This window comes from Talpa europaea (genome assembly GCF_964194135.1).
Source record: "Talpa europaea genome assembly, chromosome: 3".
In the NCBI taxonomy this organism is placed as follows: Eukaryota; Metazoa; Chordata; class Mammalia; order Eulipotyphla; family Talpidae; genus Talpa; species Talpa europaea.
In genome coordinates, this window is record NC_140069.1 from 148,027,299 (window position 1) to 148,044,908 (window position 17,610).

The 17,610-nt window shown below is 56.8% G+C and overlaps 1 pseudogene across 1 annotated transcript; it reads left to right on the forward strand.

Moving 5' to 3' along the window:
* Positions 1-4,962: 4,962 nt before the first annotated feature.
* On the forward strand, positions 4,963-6,584 carry LOC311169012 (GTPase IMAP family member 7-like; annotated as a pseudogene). Its single transcript has 2 exons — positions 4,963-5,011; positions 5,857-6,584. The product of its transcript is annotated as a GTPase IMAP family member 7-like (transcript).
* The last annotated feature ends 11,026 nt before the right edge of the window (positions 6,585-17,610 follow it).

A 17,610-nucleotide genomic window follows, 5' to 3' on the forward strand; every position in this document is an offset into this window, starting at 1 on the left:
GACATTGTGAATGTGATCAAGAAGATGCCGTCAGGAATACGGCACATGTTTGAGAAGTGATGTCAGCCTCAGCTTCCTTCCCAGTCTGCGGTGACGCTAATGGGGTACATGTGTCCCCACGTGAGGCCGTGGCAGGGTCTCCTGTCTTCCTTGTCCCTGCACCCTGACCTTGTTTCCTGCCGTTGAGCAGTGGGGTCTGTGTCTCTGCCTGACGTGGGTGAACAGCAGGTGGCTGACGCAGCCCCAGGGACTTCTCAGGTGGAGACAGAACCTGCCCCCTGCTCCCTTGGGTGCTCGCCCTTGGACTTGGCCCCCGAAAGCCCCCCAGAGAGGACTCCAAGTCGCTGGCCCACTGGGGCTGACCCTCCATCTGTAGAGCAGGCGAGGCGACATGGACTTGGACGCCCCCACTGCCCGGGACCTCCCATGTGCCTGAGAGCAACGGTGAGGCCCTCCCCCACCCACCCCCATTCATGAGAAAAATAAATGGTTGTTCTTTTAAACCACCGGGGCTGGGGCTGGTTTGTTGTGTCTCCATGAACCAGAATCAACATCTTCCTGCTCTTCCCGCTCAGAGCCCACACCCCACCCCTCCTGCCCCCTCACGCACCAACAAACTTAACCAGCAGCACAGCTGGCGAAGACGCTATTAGGAAAATTGAAATAAACCCCAGGACACCAAGTGTTGGCACCGCTGGCGACCTGCGCTGTCCCATGCAGACCCTGGGCACAGCCCCCCGATACCTGAGGGCGAGCACCCTGTGAAGGCTCCCGTAGCTGAAGTGGCCTCCAGGGAAGAGACTCAACCCTGTTTCCACTTCTCACCACAGGGAGAAAATCCCCTTTGATTCTCCTTCGGTTGCCCCCAAACAGGTAGGAGCACAAGTTCTCACATGAACGTAAAGGGCACAACAGGCTTGTGGACAGTGGGGCGCAGGGGGTACCTGGGCTTCCTTAGTGAAGCAGGAGGCTCTCTGGCTGGAAGCTCGTGGCGGGGCGGACCTCAGATGATGCCGCCTCGGGTTGTTCTCTCTCTTCTTTCTCAGGCGCCATCCCGCACGCAGTGCCCCGCCGTGACGGAACCACCTCTCTGGCAGATCGTCCCCACCTTACCTCTTTCTCTTTCTCCTTCAGACCTTCCCTGATCTTCACTGCAGGTTTTTTCTTAAGTTTTTAAATTTTTTTTATTTATTTATGCAATCAAGAACTGGGGGGCGGGCCAGAGGTGTGGGGGGTAAGAGAACTCACCAGAGACAGAGTGGGGAGCAGAACAGGCAGATCCACTGAAATCCACTGCTGAGGGGAGCAGCGGGGAGACAGGCGAGGTCTGCTGCGCCCTGTGGGTAGCTCCCTGGCTGGCCCCGAACTCAGGCGGCAGTGGCAATATCGTGACAGCTTGATAGAGCTGAGCCCTAAGCCCTGCGCCACCAGGGAGGCCCTGTGCTGTTTTAGTCTCTGGTGTTGCTGTGTGACAACCCCCCCTGACAACGGGAGCCCCTGGCAGGGTCACCCTCGTTCTCTGGCCGGTGTGCGCAGGTAACAGTTTCCTCCCGCTGAGATGATAAACTCCCCAGCTTGAGGGGCCGGGGAGGTGTGTCATTTATAACAACTGCAGGCGACACAGAGTCGAGCTGGTGGGGTTTGCTCCTGGTCCTCTGGCCCCCTGAACACGCTGAGCACCCACTGCACCCACGGCTTCTGGTGGCAAGAGGCTCCGCGGGGGCTCCAGAGACTGTGGGGTCCTGAGCCGGCACAGGAGGCTCTGGAGACGCCGTCTCTCCCCAGCGCTGTGCAGAGCCCAGAACAGCGCGAGCTCGTGGGGCTGGTCACAGGTCAGCGCCTCCCCGCCTGAGAGCAGCCCTCAGCCCTGTCTACCCACAGCGTGGAGCCTGGACCCTGAGCAATGGCTCTGGAGTTCTCCCCTCCCTCTTGTGAAAGGCATCTGGATCATCTAAGCCTTTTTAAAATTGCGGTGCCTTCTCTGGGATTGGGAGTCAACAAGTCTCCGAGTTGCCCACGTGGGTGGTGGGTGTGACGTCATCACCCTAGTGCTGACATCACCATCTTCTGCTCCACCAGGTCTGATGTGTCGGCCCTGAATGGATGCATCCCACGCGCTCCCACCAGGGGACCCTGGCCATGCGTGGCTGCCAGGGCTGGCGCCGGGCAGGGAGGGATTCGAAAGGCCTGAGGAGGCGGCTGCGGGCTGTGGCAAGGCCTCCAGGCTGTGTGGCGACCCGCATGCAGGCCAGACTCGTCTTGTAATACGTCGAAGTGTTTATTCATATTTTTGTCTATTTTTATTTTTATTATATATTTTTAAAGATTTATTTATTCATTTGCACAAGAACTGGGGTACAGGACAGATGTGCGGTAGGGGAGAGGATTCACCAGAGACAGATTGGGGAACAGAACAGGCAGACTGACGAAATACACTGCTGAGGGGAGCAGCGGGCACGACAGGAGAGGTCTGCCGCACCATGTGGGACCCTCGGTAGTTGGCCAGGATCGAACCGTTGCTGCAGAGGCTGCGGACAGCTTCACAGGGAAGAGCTCAACTGCCTGTGCCACCAGGGAGGCCCTTTTTGTCTATTTTTAAATGGGGCTTTTTGTCTTTTTTATTAATGAAATCTGCATCCTGACGGTGGGGTGGTGCTTGTCTCTCCTCCTCTGGGGTCTCAGGTCCCCCTCTCTCCAGCTATTGCCTGCTGTCAGGAAGGCAGGGTGCAGCCCAGTGCCTCAAGTTCAGAGCCGCAAACCCCAAGTCCCTTGGGCTCGGTTTGTGTCTGTGTTTTGGGGTAAATTTAGGAAAGTCCACCATGCTAGGCTTGGGGGGCGCGGGCCTTCTCTTGTGGCGTCGTGGGCCATTGCTTCTGGGGGTGAAACCTGGACCCTCCTGCTGGCCCCAAGGAGTGTGATGGTCACAGGGCCTGCCCTCCCGGCCAGCTAGGCCTTCCTGCTGGGCCCCACCCCTGCAGGGGTGCCCCCGCTGGGGCCTGTGTGGCTGGGGGTGCAGTTTCCTGCCCAGTCCCCTGCCCAGTCCCCCAGCACCTGCCGAGGACCATGTCAGGGATTCCTGAAAGGATGAGACGGCGTCGGTGAAAACGAAAGGGCTGAGGGGAAGGGAATGAGGAGACACCGACACTTGGTGAGGTGTTAGTATCTTCTGCCGAAAGACTCAGCAGGTCTTTATTTATTCATTATTAGTAATAATAATAACAAAATACATTATCATGTGTAAAGCAAAAACAATTAGTGTATTATGTTTCCCATAGACTACTGGCTCCTACAGGTCTCAGCTAGACGGCAGCTTTCAAGGTTAATAGATAATAAACCAGACCTAACGTTAAAACTACTTATTTTTTCATTTAGACAATTATTTAAAATAGTGAATAACCGCCAGTGCATCCCTATCAGCTAAAGCCTAAGCATCAAAGGACTATTCTATTCACATGACCTTCAGCCGGAGACCAGCTGCAGTTCAGCTATCAGAACTTTTTCTACCTAGAAATTCCTTAACTCAAATAGCTTCATATTAAAAACTTTCCCAAGAAACTTCAAGAGAAAATAAAATAGAAGGACCTACTATGATTGTTGTATTGTAATGCTTGTCAGGCATGCTCAATAAGTTGTCTTCCATTGTCAAGTAGGCCAAATCATTTAATAATTAGTTTCTAATTTTCCATGCCGTTTATTTGCAATATACTGATGCATATAATATAGTGCCTAATGTACTTTTTTGGGAAATTTTTTTCTTATTTATGACCAAGAACAAAAAGTGAAGGAATGTTAGATCTTCAACCTCACGGTGTGAGGCACAAGGAATCTTCAGCCCCACAGTGTGAGGCCCTTTAGCTTCGGCCCCACGGTGTGAGGCCCTTTGGGCTTCGCTGCTTGCCAATATCTTATCTGGCTGGGGCATCAAGGCCTCCTGCAGCACACCCTGCAAAGCTCCCTTGGGTGATTCACCACCACCCTGTGTTTTGTCCCTTCCTGTCCCTGTCCTTGTTACTTCTCCCCGTGCTGACCAGGGGTCTGCCCCCCAAAAAAGCAGTGTGGGAGTGAGAGCGTGTCCAGCTAAGGCAGCTGCTGTCTCTGGTGCAAGATGTATATGTTATAGAGCAGCCCCGATATTGAATGGGTTCCTGGCTGTGGGTCCTCACCCACACGCTTAAAAGGGACTTACGAATACTCCACTGCAGGCACACACAAAAGGTTGATAAAAGGTTTATTTACAAGGGAAAAGGAAAGAAGGAAAATGGACAACTCAGGGAGAAAATAGGGAAATAAAGTCTTTCATGCGTCCTACCCAATCCACCGACCTGGAAACCCAAAGGCACTCTCCGAGCTGGCCGGACGCTGCGAGCTGGCGGAGAGCCCAAATGGGGGACCCCCCAAAGCCCACGTGTCTGCCTTTTATATCAACCTGGCTGCTACACCCCACCCTCAGGTCCCAGCCACCTTCCCTTGGGTGGGGATGGGATGTGGAGTTCCCAGTGTCTTTGGCTTTGGCCTGGGGTGGGGGTGGAGTCCACAAAGCCTGTATGGAATTAGCTTTAGGACAGCCTTTTCCCCCTAACAGATAGACAAATAGATAATTAAGGATGTTGCAATTCATATTTTGGGGAATGTTCTAAAAATGAATGGCTATTAATGGATTATATGGGCAAATTTCCCTTACTGAGTTTTCGTCAGTACCACCTCACCATTCGGTTCTTAGAACAAACCCCACGAGTCAGGATGCGACATTGCTTACAACGCTGCTGATTCTCTTTCCTGACACGTTACCCGAGGGCTGTGCTGGGGTCACAGGGGGAGGCACGGGTCACGGTCTTTGCTGCTGCAGCCCGGGTCAGACAGCTCAGGTGATGCTCACCTCCTAGGAGGCATCGTAAGGTTTTCTTTTGCCCGTCCCGGGTTAACGTGAGTAGGGCGGGGAGTCTGGACCCGAGGGTTGGTGGGATGGTCCTGGGCGAGCTCCAGGCTCAGGCTCCCTGTGGCAGCTCCTCGAGTACTTTCTCTGTGGAGTCTTCACAGTCACAGTCATTTTCCAGGGCCCACAAGGATCCCCTGCATTTAGCAACACACACAGGCAATTTTAAAGAGATGATTTGATCTCTGTTACCAGCCAGCGTAGGAACAGCTTTTAAACTTCTGTGTCCGATGCCAGAAGCTCACCGCAAACACTTGGTCACTATATCACAAGACACCCCAGACTGGTCTTTCTAAACATCAGAGTATTTTTAAAACAATGACATCAAATTTATCTTTTTCTGGGTATCTTGAGAAAATGAGACTCGCTCACCGTGTACCCAGAGCAACACAAACACCAGGCAGTGCTCACATCCCGCCCCAAGGGGTTATCCTCTTGGGCTGAGTCCCCTGGCCCAGCTGCCCACACCCAGGTGGCGCCCCAAGGCCCCCCCGCCCCAGTCCACACTCTGAGTGTCCGATGCTCCTGCTTTTTAACCAGCTCTTCCCTAGAGGGAACACTACGTGCTCCCACCAGCTCCCTCAGGTTTCAGATCAAAAGCAAATACCCGAGTCTGTCCGAGATCAGAAAATGTGCGACTCACGAGGAAAAAGGAGGAACAGATGTAACACTGTGGGCGCTGCTTTCCTCACAGGGCAGAGGCCCCGTCAGCAGACACCAGAGCAGTAAGACGACACCAGAGAGTGACTTCAGTGAGCCCCTGCCTTAGGAGACGGGCGCCATTTACACAGCCAGGAGGGTTTGAAAAAAGAAAATGAAGATTTGGATATTTATCTGAATCTTTTTTTTTTTAATTCCTTATTAAAATCTTAAAAGTACCTGCCCTTCAGACCTCCTGGTGGACCATGGCTGACCTTCTGAAGATTGTGCTTGTGGGGAGACCAGAAGTGGGAAAAGTGCCACAAGAAGCACCATCCTTGGGAAAAAGTATTTGAATCTAAATTTGGTCCCTACGCTGTTACCAAGCACTGCCAGGCCGCAGCCCGGGAATGGTAGGGGAGGAGGCTTCTTGTGGTCGACACCCCGGGGCTCTTTAACACCAGGGAGAGCCTGGACACCACCTGTTTGGAGATCAGCCGGTGTGTCCTGCACTCGGCCCGGGGCCCCACGCCATAGTCATGGTGATGCGGCTGTCCAACCCCTACACGGAGGAGAAGCAGGAAACAATGGTGTTTATCAAGAACCTCTTCAGGAATTCCATCGGGAAGCGCATGATCTTGTTCACGGGCAAGGAAGCTTTGGAGAATCGCAACCTGAGCGAGTTTATAGCACAGGCAGGTGTGAAGCCAAGAAGCATCATCAGGGAGACTGGGGGCTGCTGCGCCTTCAACAACAGGGCTGAGGAGGCCGAGAAGGAGGCTCAGGTGCAGGAGCTGGTGGAGCTGATAGAGAAGATGGTGCAGAGTAATGGAGGGGCCTGCTTCTCTGACGCCATCTACAAGGACATAGAGAAAAGCTCAAAGAAAATGTGGGGAACTTGAAGAAAATGTACATGAATGAATTGAATAATGAAATTAAACTGGTGGCAGAGGAAGATGCTGATAAACCCCAGGGAGAAAGGGAAAGAAAAATCGCTGTGGAGGCAATGTGAAGTGCAAATAAAAAATGTAGAGGAGGAAGTTAGGTGCAATGTTTGACGACATTGTGAATGTATTCAAGGAGATGCTGTCAGGAATATGGCACTTGTTTTGGGAGTAATGTCAACCTCAGCTTCCTTCCCAGTCTGCTGTGACGCTAATGCGGTACGTGCGTCTCCAAGTAAGGCGTAGCAGTGTGTCCTGTCTTCCTTGTCCCTGCACCCTGACCTTGTTCCCCGCTGTTGAGCTGTGGGGTGTGTCCCCTGCCTGACGTGCATGAACAGCAGGTGGCTGATGCAGCCCCAGGGACTTCTCAGGTGGAGCCGGAATCTGCCCCTACGTCCACTGAGTATGGGTGGAGGGTGAGTGTGTGTGGTCAGGTGTGTGAGTGTGAGTATACGTGTGTGTGAGTGAGTATACATGTGGGAGTGTGAATATACGTGTGTGAGTGTGAGTACACGTGTGTGAGTGTGCTCACTTCTGTGGCAGCTCTCCGAGGAGCAGCCTGGGCACAGGGGTCAGCCTGTCCGGGGCGTCAGGGGCTCTGCTCTGCCCTTGGGGGTGTCAGGATTGGAGCCTCCGGGGCCTGCCGGGAGCCCAGGCCGGGACTGAGGGGGAGTGTCCAGTCAGTTGCTGCCCCAGGCCCCGCGCACAGTGAGGACGGGCCCAGGACGCTCCTGACAGGGTGCGAGGAGGAGAGAGGGATCCGGGAGGAGGAGGCCCAGACTGTCTGTGGGGACCGCAGGGCTCTGGAAGTTGGGGGAGGGGAAGTGAAAGGGGGTGTCTGGGGGTGAAAGGTAACATCCCTCCGGCCCCAGTTCCGCGTCTCTACTCATCTCTGCAGCCACCGAGATTAGGGAGCTGAGACTCATCATGTCTGCTGCTCAGGAGACGCCTCCTCGCGGTCCCGGGTCGGGCTCTGGGGCCCTCGGGTGCGCATCAGGCTCAGGGTTTCGGCCCAGCCCAGCTCCCGCCATTTTGCTGCCTCTGAGAGATGTAGCAGCGGCTGTGGGGTCCTGAGAGGAGGTGCAGGCCTGGCCCCACCTCAGTCCCTGAGCAACACTGGCCTGACTATCCCTCTCTCCAGAGCTGCTGACGGTGCCCAGTGAGCAGAGCTGAAGCACGGGGCTCTCCTGGATGACCAAACAGCACCTGTGCCTCCTTCTCCGGGTGACCTGCCTGCTCTCCCCAGCAGGTCATGCTCTCTGCCTCCGAGTCATCCTCCTGTGCCGTGTCCCCCACCCGTCTGCCTGTCTGTCCCCAAAGCCCCGCACATCTCCAAACCCCCTCCTTTGGGGGCAGCCCCTGAGTGACGTCCTCACCCCAGCCCGAGGGCACAGGCCCCTCCTCCCCACCTGTCCACCGGGCCCTGGACTCCGTCCGTCTCTCCCCGGGTGTTGGTTTTGTCCTCTCGGCCATGTGTGAAGACACCAGGTGAAACCAGAGTGGGGTTTTCTTGCCCCCCTGACCGCCTCCCCTGGCCCATGGGGCACAGCAGACACCTCTGAATCTACTTGGGGTTACACCAAGGGCCCACATCCTCCCGGGGCCCCATGGGCTCCTTGGCCCAACTGCTTGTGTCCACAAGCAGCATAGGCTGGACCTGGACACCTGGGGAGAGGCAACGTCCTGACCCTCCACCCCCACCCCCACTCAGGGAAGCAGACTCTGGAGCGGAGGCCAGCACGTGTGTGGGAACAGAGCCTCCCTCGGGTGATGGTGGGGAAGCGTGACAGCCGCTGTGCTCAGGCGCGTGGAGGAGCCCGGCCTCGGATCAGGCCAGCTGTGGCTCTCCTTAGAGAGGGAGGGAGGGAGGGCACCAGAAATGCAGTGGCCTCGGGGGAGAAAGCCAAATTGGGGTCCTCTCACTGGGCCTCGTGGGTGAGGAGGAGCGGCCTGAAAGGCCTGTGTGAAGATCAGGGCCAGGAGTGGAGGGGCCTCGGGGAGAACCTCCTACTTGCATTGGTTGTTGGTGCAACCCCAGCTCCCAGCTGGGACCCAGTGGGGTGGGGACCCGTCTGGACATGCAGATGCCAGAGCACCCAGGTCAGCAGCGACTCTCAAAGCCAGGCCCTTGGCCGCACGCCAGTGGCACCGCGTGGGTGACCCTAGACATCCACTGATCAGGCTCCACCGACTCCTTCTGACTGAGAACCCCAGCAAGGCCCCTGCGTGTGCGCCTCGGCGCTCCGGGTGCTTCTGCACAAGCTGCGGCCCTGAACCCCGGGCTCCTGCTTCCGAGCAGGCAGTGCCGACTGTCTCCGGAGTGTGTGAGCTTTTCCTGTTTTAAGATGAAATCAGGCTCTGACGCGCCTGAGGGCAGAGAGCCGGTCCGTGGCCCCAAGACAGCTAAATCCCTGCTGGGAACGTGGAGGTGTCAGGATGGGGTCAGGAGGCAGGGGACCCTCAAAGGTCACGACCAGGGCTCCGGTGACCACAGCGCTGCTTCCTGCACGGAGGAGGCCGGGGCGGGGTGTGTAGGGGCAGCAGCAGGCCTGGGGAGCTGCTCCCTGCACAGCCTGAAGAGGGAGGAGGGACAGGGCTCCCCAACCCCCCCACCCCTGCTTGTGGGTCACACGGGAACAGTCAGCCCCAGGCGGCTCCCACTTTCCTCAGGAAACACGCTGCGGGTCCTGGACAGCTCTCCCGCCTCCCGCTCAGCCCGCGTCCACACAGCCTGACCTCCGCCTCCTGGTGCTCCCCCCACCCCCCGGAGCACTGAGAGCTCCCTGCGGCCCCAGCCCCGTCCTCACCTTCACTCCACCCCTTCCCAGGCTCTTCCTGGGGGCCACTAGTGCAGCCCCCCCTCCCTGTGGTGTCCTCTGTCCCCTTGTTGTAGAGCAGCCCCGATACAAAACGGGGTGCCTGACTGTGGGTCCTCACCCGCGCGCTTAAAAGGACTTATCAATGCTCTGCTGCAGGCACACGCGAAAGGTTCATAAAAGGTTTATTTACAAGGGAAGGGGAAATGAGGAAATGTACAGCTCAGGGAGAAAAGCAAAAGCGGGAGACAAAGTTTTAAATGAGTCCTACCCGATCCGCCGATCAGGAATCCCAAAATGGCGCTCTGAGAGCTGCCGCCAGCCAGGAGCCGTGAAGCCAGAGAGAGCCCAAGGCCCACGTGTTTGGTTTTTATCTCCAACCTGGCTGCCCAACTCCACCCTCAGGTCCCAGCCACCCTCCCTTTGGTGGTGACGGGATGTGTCTTTCCCAATGTCCTGAGGGCTTTGGTCTGGAGTTGGGGGGGGGTCCACAAAGCCTGCATGGGATTAGCTCAGGACATCCTCTCCCCCTAACACCCTCAGCCAGCGAGGTCTGCTCAGTGTTGCCCAGCAGAGAAAGAAAGTAGTGGCCAGGGCACAGGGAGATGGCAGAAACCTTATTTGCTTGCAACCATTTTTGAAATTGAGTGATCATATAATTTATTAAAATTTATTTTCTTTCTCCATAAAACATTGAAGCCCTCTAGACAGCAGGGGAGGACGCAGCTCTGGTTAGACTAGCCCCGCACCCAGTCAAGTCCTCGACAGCGAGTTCATAGGACCCACGTCCTCTGGGGCGGGAGGCCCAGCGCCCCGAGAGCTCAGAGGGGCCCGACGCCCCCCCCCCCCGCCCCACGCGCCCCGTGCCCGCCCGGCCCCCGCCCCCGCCAGCGCTGCCCCGGCCCGAGGGCTCCGTCTCCCGAGGGTCCCTCCCTGCGCGCGGGCGGCGGAGCGGCAGCCGCGGACCCTGCCCAGGCCCGGGGCGGCCGTGGCCGGAGGAGACGCACCCCCCCACCCCTCGCGCCCTCTCTGCGGGCCGGACCCCGAGGCCCGTCGGCAGCCCCGGGCCCACCTGGTGTCGGCGCCAGCGGGGCCGCCCGTGACCCCACCTTGACCCGGGTCCCACCTGAGGCTTCACCTGCGCCCCTCCCGCCCCGGACCCCGACAGCCCGCGGCTCCGGGGGGCTCAGCCTGGGCGCGGCCGTGCGTGTCCTTCTCCGCGGGCCTCGCCCTCCCGAGCCCGCCCCGGCCCCGCCCGGAGGACACCGCCCGGCCCGGGATGAGGAGACCCCGGCCCGCCCCGCCGGCCCGAGCCCCCGCCGCGGGGGCCCCCAAGCGCGGCCTGGGGTCTGGTCCCGGCACTGCGGGGGCTCCCCCGCCCCCCGCGGCCCCGCCCTCGGCCTCCGTGACCCGCTGGACACGCGGTGGCCGCCCGTCCCCGCCCGGGGCTCCCTCGCCCGCGCCCCCCGGGGCTCCTCCCTCCCCCCCCCCGCAGAGCCCGCGGGTCCCCGCCTCCCCGGACCCCGTCGTATGTCCAGCCCCCTGGTGCGGGGCGCGTCCTGGCGGGTCCCGGGGAGCGGGGCCGGCGCCCCCCGCTGCGGCCCCTCCGGGGAGCAGCATGTGACGGGGTCACTGCGGGCCCGAGTTCCAGCAGCAGCAGCAGCAGCTTCTCCCCCCAGAGCCCCGCGCGCCGCGCTCGGACACCCGCGCCTGGGGGGGGCGTCCAGCGGGTCTTTCCCCGCAGACGGTGTCCGGCCCGATGGCGACCCCAGCAGCGCCCTGGCCGGGGGGTGGGCGCGGCCGCGGCTGCTCCGCTGAGGGAGGGACCCCGAGGCCAGGACTGCTGGGGTGCGGCAGCTCTGGGCCCGCGGAGGCCGCCCGGGCGCCCCGCAGAGCCTGTGCAGAGCGGGTGGGGGATCAGGTCCCGCACCCCCTGGCGACTCCCCGGCGGAGTCCCAGCAGCCGGGAGAGCCGGGCGTGGCCGCCTCCAAACCCCTCGCCCCTGGGGGCGTTTTTCAAGGACCCAGGGGGCGCCCCTGTAGGCCCGGAGCCCCCGGCCCTGGAAACCCTGAGCCGCCCAGGTTGGGGGCGTCGGGTCCATTTTAGCCCCGGGTGACCCGCCCGCTTGACCCCGCAGGTACCCAGAGGGGACGCGCCGGAGCACCCCGCTGGGAGTCGTCCTGGGGGGCAAGACCGGGACCCGCAGAAGCGCCACGGGGAGCACCTCCTGGGGGCCGCGCTCGAGGCCAGGCTGGCGCCCAGGCCTACCCGGGACTGGCCAGCCAAGCCGGGGAAGCCGGGGCGAGAGACCTGGGGGTATCGACACCCAGACTTGTTTCCGGGGGGCCCGCCCCGACGCCCTGTGCCGGGAGGGGGAGCTGCTCTCGCTCTCGGGCCGGCCCCGTGCGCTGCTGCTGGGGGCTCAGCGGGGCCGCTTCACCGCCAGGACGCGCGGGGTGAGGGGGGGCTTCGGGGAGCCGCGCTGGCCCCACCGGGCTCCCCTTCCCCGCCAGGAGGACCTGCAGGGGGGCCCTGACGGAGGCTGCAGGGCCGGACAACAGGGCCCTGGGGTAGCTGCTGGCCGCTGTGGGGCCGCGTCGGCGCCTTCACCACCCGCCCGAAGGCCGCGAGCCGAAGAGCCGGTCCCGGAGCTCGTGGCCCCCAATCCAGGCCCGGGGCTGGAGAACCGGGGGGCGCACGACACCCACGAGCTGCACGGCTTGGTCACCGGGCCAGGGGGAGGTCGGAGCCCTTCGTGGGGAGCCCGACCAAGGCCATGGGGTCCAGAGAGGGGCCCCGCCGTGGCTGGGGAGAACCTCCTGGCGAGAGCCCCGAGCAGGACGCTGCTGCTTGTTTTATTCTGTCTTCCGTTGTTGGGTAAATTTCTATTCCTGCTGCTCCATGGATGGTACAAATATGCGGTTTGTGTTCCTACTTGTCCTGTGCTCTGCCCACTTGCTCTCTGGCTTGTCGATGTGGCCGGCTGCTCCCCAACAGGCAGTGATGATTTTGGGAAAGACCGCGGCCCTGAGAGGCAGGACTCCTCGGCCATAGGCCAGACCCGTGTTTGCTCAAGTCCTGGTGGAGGAGGGGCCCCGGGGCCTCAGTATGTGAGGGTCTGTGAGTGTTTACATCTTTACATCACTCTCTTCATCAATGAACCAGGTCATTTTAAGTTACTGTCTACTTTGAAATAGAGCGACAGAAACCTTGAAAACTGTAAATATAGAATTCTTCTCATTTGCAAATCTCTAAGGTCAATGTACGCTCCTGGAAACTTTTTCTTCTTTAAAATACTACTGCTACTGAATAGAATAAAATAAAAGCTACACTTTAACGGAATAGAACAAAATTATAGTGATAAGTCAGCTGTGAAGGTCCTGAGAGCATACTTGATTCTGTCCTGTGGTTTTGTCCCCATGGTGGGTGGACACATGGTAGTTTATTCTATAATGGAGCCCACTCGAGGCCCACAGCCACGCGCAGACCAGCTCACGCCCCAACAGTCTGTTTCACACACATCACAGGTGCTTAGCATTGTCGGAGGCTCAGCCAGATTCCATCCTGACCCGGAGCCCAGGGAGCCCTGAAACACACAGGCCAACTCCCAGACAAGGGTGGGGTGGGGGTGGACCTTCTGAAGCCTCGTCCTGTTCAGTGCAGATAGAAGACAGGCTTAGCAGAATAAACAGAATCCTTATGACCGATGAGCTCGCTGGGAAATAAGGAGAACTCCCAGCAAAGCACACAATACTAAAAAAGAGTGTGCCGCTAACCCCGGAGTGCAGGCCCCTGGGAGGAGCAGACAGGGAAGGCTGAGCTGACCTCGCCAGCCCGAGCTCAAGGCCGCCAGCCCCGGCTGATCGGCCAGGTTGAAGGGCTGATTCTGGAACAACTATTTTAAAGTTCTTGACTGAAAATTCCAATGAATACATCATCTGGGATTCTGCTTCTATGAACTATCTCAGCAGCCGCATTTTCCTGATTCCTCATATGTCATATAAACCGCCTTTAGGGGAGCGGACACGACAGGAACGGCATCCCCAGAGCTGAGCGGGGAAATGAGAATTTCATTCCCAAGGAAGCCGGCATTTCAGAGCCAGTTTTAATGACACGGGAGCTTGGAACACTGCTCAGTTTCACACAGGCTCCGGCTCACTTCTTAAGTTTTCAAGTTCCCCTTTGATTGTCTCTCCACAGTCTGAAAATAAATGTGTCTAACTTTGAAGCATCCTTCGGGTGTTTCAGTAGTCTGTGTGCAGCTAATAGAAACCACCAGTCATGTTTTAGTAGAAAATGGACTCATGGCAAAGAGAAAAGGATTTTTATTTTGAGCATTAAAAAAAATTTAGACCCTGGCTGAGCCCATCAGGGCTGATATTAATAAATACCACCCACTGAAAAACAACAAGGATGTTCTGTCTTCCTCTCTTGCTTCCTTTCCTTCTGCTGTTTCTCTTTCATTGCAGAGCCATTGCTTGACATCCTTGCTAGGGTTTGGATCGTAGAGGATGTCCCTGCTCAGGTGCAGTAGCACTCCCATCACTGAGCCACCATGGCCCTTCCCCAGTGTCCACTGTGTCCTGCCCCTGCCCTCCTCTCCCTCCCTCTGTCCTTCTAGATGCTCCAGATCTTTGGTCAGCTTTCAAGAATTGGTTTTCATGTTTGTCTTTGTCTGACCCTTTGTTTGGTTTCTCTAGATTCCACACATCCGTGACACCCTCCGGTATTTATCTTCCCCTCCTGGCTCACTTACCATCATCCCTTCCAACACCACCCACGTGGCACAGATGTCACGAGTTTATCTTTTTGATGGCTGAGTAGTGCTCCACTGTGTTACAGACCACGTCTTCTCGACTCGCTCCTCTGCTGGGGGCGCTTAGGTTGTATCCATGTCTTGGCGATTGTGTGTGGAGCTGCAATGAACTAAAAATCTTCTCCTTAATGGTTTACAGGAATTCTCTGTAGGAGAGGCATGTGAATGCTTTATTGGCAGAGCAAGCAAATTCTGTTTGACAGATTTCTATAGACAATAAAGAAATCTTTCAAACAAGAAGGTAAAATAAAGACTAGCTCACTAATAACAGCTGAGATAATTCTTTGCCAGCTTACCTGGACTGCAAGAAAAATTAGAAATTCTTTAGCCAAAAGTAATAAATGATACCAAACATAAATTTATCTTACATAAGGAAAGTAAAAGCTCCAGAGATGCCAAAAAGAAGATAAAATATAAAAGACATTTTATTAACATTTTGTTGTTCAAAATTAATTGACTGTATAAAGTAAAAATAGTAATATTGCATTGGGGAATTTACAACATACCTAAAAGTCAAACAATATATGGGAGAAATCACAAGTATATTATGTTTCTTAAACTACACATGAAGTGGTCTAATATTTTTTAACAGGTAGACTGTGATAAATGGTTAAATGCCCCAGAAAAAAAGCAGAGACCATAACACTGGATGAAAGAAACCAGTTATATGCTATTTACAAGAAACTCACTGTAAATACTACAAATGTATTTATTTTCTGTTGCTGCCTAGCCAATCAGCCAGGCTCTGAAAAATAAGGACACACACAGACCTGGGAGTGTAAGGAAACCTACATTTATTATCGCACAGTGTCTGTGGGCCAGGTCCGAGGCTTACCCGAGCCCTCTGCTCAGTTTCCACCAAGTGCCGTCATGCTGTGTTCTCTCCAGGAGCTCCAGGCCCTTCCCTAAATGTACTCAGGTTGTTGGCAGAATTGAGCTGCTTGCAGTTACAGGACTGTGGTCCTTCTAGAGTCTCCTGGAGGCTGATTCTCCTCACAGGCAGTTCACAACATAGACATTTGCTTTCCTCCAAGCTGGCAGGAGAATCCTTTTCTTAGTGAGGTCAGACCCATCCAGCACAAGCCTCCCTTGGACGAAGCCAAAACCAACTGATTAGGAAGCTTAATTACATGTATAGATGTTATTAAGAGTCTCTTTTTCTTTGCTATGTAATCAAGACAGTAACATCCACCTTATTCACACTTTTGCCCACATGCAAGGGGAGGGTGAGCCAGGGTTGTACACAGCTCGGGGGGGAGGGCATGATCTTGGGCCCCATCCTAGAATTCTGCCTAGCATAACAACACAGTGTGAAAGTAAAAGAACGGGGAAAGGAATATCATAAACACAGTTATGAAAAGAAAATTACTATATGAATTACTATATGAGTAGAAAGTTCATCCATAGAACAAGGACTATTGTGAACAATAAAGACAGACATTACTAAGGCTGATGTGTGGACTTTCCAGGAAGACACAGCAGTTCCCAAACATGATCCACCCCCAGCAGCTTCCAAATACAGGAAGAAAAAACGAAACAAATCAAAAGGCTAAATAGCCAAATGCAAAGTTATATGGGGAGACTTTAGATCTCTTAGTCATCAGTAAAGCACAGAGGCTGAAAGCGAGTAAGAAAAGAAGGTGTAAGACGATGATTCTCCCTCAAGGTCAGCTTCATCCTCCCTCCTGCTCAGCATCAGAAAGGACGTCCAGCCAGCCACACAAGGCCACAAAGAAAAGACAGAAAAATCACGCAGATTGGAAGGGACATGGTCAAGTCTTTACTCTGAGGTGCTGTGACTGTCTGTGGAGAACAAGGACCGGAGAGGCATCTCTGTGAAGGTGAGCCTGAAGGCAGGGAGCACCCACGCGGGCTCTGAGCGAAGGGAGGAGCCTGACTCCAAGGCGCCCAGCTCCCTGCAGCCCCAACTCTCGTCATGAAGAGATGAGAAGCTGACTTTTCCTTTGAATAAAGGCAATTAGTGAACACAGGCGCCCACTCCCCATCACCGTGTGAGTTTGAGATGAACTGTGGTAACAGCTAGTGGGCTGGCTGACCCTGGCCTGTGAGGACCAGCGTGATTGACCCTGAGACCATGGGTGCGGGGGGGGGGTTTCACAGAAGGTTTCCTGGGCTGGGCCGTCTCTGGGGTTTGCCTGTGCTGTGCCTCCGGCCGCCGAGCTCAATGCTCAGTGGATCATAAAATGTCTCTTCCTCTTCATTTTACTGGAGAGGCTCTGGGTCAGCAAGCGATTGTTTTAAGTTGTTTCCCCCCGACTGTTCTTACTTCAGATGTGGAGGGAGACACGCACAGACTTCGGGAGAGACCCCTGGCCGCGCGCACTGTGCTCTCCGGCTCACTGTGCAGCTCGGTGGTTTCACGCTCATGGCGCTCGGGGAGCCCTGGGTAGACAAACGGCGCGGCCAGGGGTCCCCACTTGAATACACGCCCTTAAGCAACAGCCCCTGAGCACGGGCTGGTCTGACCAGTGGGAGCGCAGAGCCGCCCTGCAGCGCATGGAGAGCTGGTCAGAGGCGCCTCCTGGGAGCGGCTCTCCCCGCCCCCTGGGGACGGCAGCCCTCTCTGTCCCTGGTCAGCAGGAGCCTTCTGGTGGCTGCAGCTTGAGGAGGCAGGGCCCGGAGAGTCGGCCAGGGCAGGTACTCCCGGGATGGGGGACGAGGGGGGCGACGGAGACCCCACAAGGGATGTTCTGGGTGGAGGGGAGGCCTTTCTGCACCTGGGGCCCCGTCTTTGCTTTCTTAATTTTTTTCCTCCAGATTTGGCTTATTTGAACAAGTTGTGAAAAGGAAATGGGGGGGGGGGGTCTGACTAGGGCAGGTTTAGCAGGAAGATCTGGTTAAGGGGAGCTGAGTCTCCTAGGACCTGGTCCTGTTTGTGACAGTTTGTGACCCCAGGAGCAGATTCCCTTCTGCTGGGGGCTCGGGATCCGCTCCTCAATCTTTCTGTTTTCTTTTCCCTGCAGCTGTGTTCTGCGCCATTCAGCCACACGCAGGCTCCTCCTTAACTGCATCCGCCAGGCTTCCTGCTGCGCCCTCACTGAGCACCACTGGCTCCCGGGTCTGTCCCTTGGCAGACAGGAGTCTTCCCAAGGACCTCCCTGTCCCGCTGCCCACAGCCTCGGAGCAGCTAGCCCGCAGCACTGCGCCTGGTAAGGGGAGCCAGCGAGGGTCCCCACATCTATGGGGACCCAGAGAGCACAGCTTAGTTATTGCCTCTGGTTTCTGGTGGGCTCTCACACAGGTTACCCGACCTCCGGGCGATGGTGGGTGCATTCTGGGCAAGAGCAGATGTAGGTGGGTGGAAAACCAGTGTGGGAAGCAGCACCCCACAGTCCCAGTCAGCCACGGCCACCGCGCCGGCCTTGGCCAGCAGATCCTCTACTTCTTAGCCCAGGGGGTCTCAGGGCCACGCAGGGTTCCATAAAGCTGGAGCAATATTTT